Here is a 3,669-nt window from a genome sequence, read left to right on the forward strand (position 1 = left end):
CCAAGAGGGTCTTGGAACTCGTGTAAATTTGAGAATTTCCTTCCATCCTTAGGCAGACGGGCAGGAACAGAGGACTATACAAACTTTTGAAGATATGTTACGAACTTTAGTGATTAACTTTAGAGGCAATTGGGATGTGCTTCTACCTCTTGTAGAGTTTTCTTACAATAATAGTGACCAAGGAAGTATCCATATGGTTCTTTATGAAGCACATTATGCAAGGCGTTTTAGCTGGCCAATTGGGTGGTTTTAACCTACTGAAGTAGAACTATTGGGTCTTGACTCGGTTCACGAAGTGATTGAGAATGTGAAACTCATTGTGCAACGACTCAAGACAGCTCCGAGTCAATAGAAGTCTTATAGGTACATGATGCATCGGGAACTAGAATTTGTTGTTGGTTACAAGTTATCTTGAAAGTGTCACCAATGAAGGGAGTAATGCGGTTTGGTACAAAGGAAATGCTTTGTCCTCGTTCTATTATCCCTTATGAAATTTTGAGAAGAATTGGGAAGGTAGATTACGGGTTGACGTTACGATCCGAGATGTCTATGCTTCATCCCGTGTTTTACATTTTCATGTTAAGGCAGTATAAACCTGATCCTTCTCATATCTTGACTCATGAAGAGATTAAAGTTAAGCAGGGGTTGTCTTATGAAGAAGAACCTGTGCAAATCTCATGTTATATCCCGCATTTTGTGCGTTCGGATGATTCAAGACAATTGCGGGAGGACGACGAGCAAGGTCCTATTTTTAAGTTGTTAAGCATATGAATGGTTTATGAAGCATTTAGAAGCGGAATTGTTAAGAAAGGTCAAGGGCATAAAGGAAAACTCGCAATATGCCTCGTGGAATTATGGAGGAAGACGAAGGGTAAATTTGGAAATTGGAAAATAGTTGCATGAACTACAAGGAATGGACTTGAATTACAATTTGTCATAAGAAAAACATTTTTGGGCTTGGAATTTTTTTAAGAGAAGAGAGAGGCCCAACCGGCCAAGGTTATGGCCCAAAGCCCATGTGGGATTAAAAATTCATGTGATTAAAAGGATGACCATCTCTATTATTCTTCATAATTCAAGAAGTTTCAAGAAAACAAGAGAGGAGAGAAAGCAAGGTGGCTTTCGGCCATAGAGAAAAAAAAGAGAGAAAAACCGAGGAAAAAAAAAAGAAAGAGAAAGAGAGAAAGCTTCCAACTTGTTTCTCCTAGCTAAACAATTCATTAAAAGGGTCTTGGCAAGTTGAAGAGGTTGTTGGAGCAAGAATAACTTATATTCATATAGTTGAAAATTCTAGCCAAGTGAAGAATTGAAGAAAAGGTAAGGTTTGAACCTTTCTTGCATGTTATGAATGATTTTATGCATGTGTAGTGTGTAGGAAAGTGGCTGAAATTCGTGGAAGGAGGAAGATGGAAGTGTGGCCGTGGGGTGTGATGTATATGTGTGTGTGGAAATCATGTTTTAATTATATTATCTAGTGTTTGGTTGTTATTATTGTCAATACTATGTTGCTAATGGAAATTGAATGATTTTGGAGAAGATGTAGTTGTGTATGGTTGATGTTGGCCGTGTGGTTGTGGTGTTGTGTGGAAGGAAATGAGTCAATTTTATCTAGTGTTTTGGTTGTTGTTATGTTGTGGAAACTATGTTGCTAATGAATGCCTATTAATCTTGTGAAGTTGTAGAAATTGGAGACTTGTTATGTAAAGTCCATGTAAATGGAATATAATGAATCTTGCATGCATGGAAGATAATGAGACTTGTATGATATTGTTGGTATATGAATTAGTAGGTTGTTATTGTTTTCATTGGAGTTGGAAGGCCTTGATGGAAGTAGTATATTGATTAAGTTGTTAGAATGTATTTTGGATGGAAATTGGAAATTGTTAATATGGTTGCGATATTATGATTGATAGTTTGGCCGGGTTGAATTCCCGGATTGTTGTTGATGAGAATTGGCTAAGATGACTTTGGGGAATGATGTATTTACAAAGGAAGTGCTGCCGAAATTTCGGTAGCCAAGTGTTGTTTTAAGAACTCAATCCTAAAGGCACTAATTGTGTTTGGTAACCATGACCAATTTGTAGATTTTGGCGAAGTTGGAGTTTGAATTTGGAGTGCCATAAGGAGCGAAACGAGGTATGTAAGGCTTCACCCTTCTTTCTATGGCATGTCTTAGACGTACTAAGTCGACTACGTGTCCCGAGGACCATTCCTTTTCTCGGAATCTAAGATTGAAAATAGTTACTATTCATTCAAGTAGAATTGAATTAGAACTTGCATAAAATGTTGGAAAAACTTCTTGGACATCAGAACTTACACAAATAGGACTCGATCACCCTAAGACCCTCCCAAGTGACGCCATGAATTGTAATATACGTAAATTTGATATGCCGCCTCATTTGACCCGAGGTGGGCCCACTATTTCCGAATTCTTCCCTATTGTCCCCTTTGACTTATTTTCATTTAATAACTAAGGAAAGTTTTTGGTTATTATTTTAACTACTAAATCATAGTTGCTTTAACTAATCCCTTGATTTCAAAACATGATTTTCCTTCCTAAAAATTTACAAATGTTTTCCAAAATACTCGTTTTCTCCAAAAACTAAGTTTTACATTATTGCAAGCCTTAATAACTAAGACAACGACTATGACTCCATGATGGAAAAAAATGATGATTCTACGATCAAAGGTCCCAAGTCTATGATTCTAGTGCCGAGATGAGAACGTTAAGCTATTCTTGAATCCTCGGCTCTACTCATGAATAGTGTTTTCCTTCAAAGATTCTAAGTACACAAACGATGCCCTATGATCCTATGTTATACTTTCTCATGAAATTGCTCTCCACTAATAGTCTCGCCTTATATTAATCATCCCTTCAAGGTGAGATAAGCGCCCTTAATTACCCTATAATATAATCGGAGGTTCCCGACCTTATGTCACTCCGATGGATACACGATTTTCTTGGGCTCCCCTGCATGCTATGATATATATATTTATGTGTATAAAAAAATGTATTTGGGGAAAACTGGGGAAAAGGGCAGAGCGCTATGAGCGCTGGGTTACTCACGGTGCATGTATCCGTACTTGACTTGATATCATCCCGGACGCGGGATGCCCGGACGCGGGAATTATACTATGTGGGCAGTGCCGATATATTCGGTACTATGATATACTATGCTATGCTATGATACTATGATATACTATGCTATGCTATGATACTATGATATATACTATGCTATGCTATGATACTATGATATACTATGCTATGCTATGATACATTATGATACGATATAAATTCTACTTGCTATGCCTATGAAAAGAAATGTTTTGTTTTCAAAAAGGAAAAACGAGCATGCATGATATCCGGCCTGAAAAGGGCGTTCCTATGCACAGGTTACATTCTTATCTCAGTATATATATATCCATGACCCCTCGATGTTGTTATTTACAATCTATGCTCTTGTTTATGTTATTTTCTATGTCTTACATACTCGGTACACTATTCGTACCGACGCCCCTTCATGTGGGCGCTCGCGTTTCATGCCGCGAGGTCGGCCGAGATAGCCGGAGTTGATCCCTAGGAGTTCTCTCAAAAGCATTTTGCGGCGCTCCGGTTGTTTCGGAGCCCGAGTTCCTTGGTACTACTTTTAGTGTACATATTCGGGCCGG

Source organism: Lycium ferocissimum, unplaced genomic scaffold, assembly GCF_029784015.1.
Source record: "Lycium ferocissimum isolate CSIRO_LF1 unplaced genomic scaffold, AGI_CSIRO_Lferr_CH_V1 ctg1407, whole genome shotgun sequence".
Lineage (NCBI taxonomy): Eukaryota > Viridiplantae > Streptophyta > Magnoliopsida > Solanales > Solanaceae > Lycium > Lycium ferocissimum.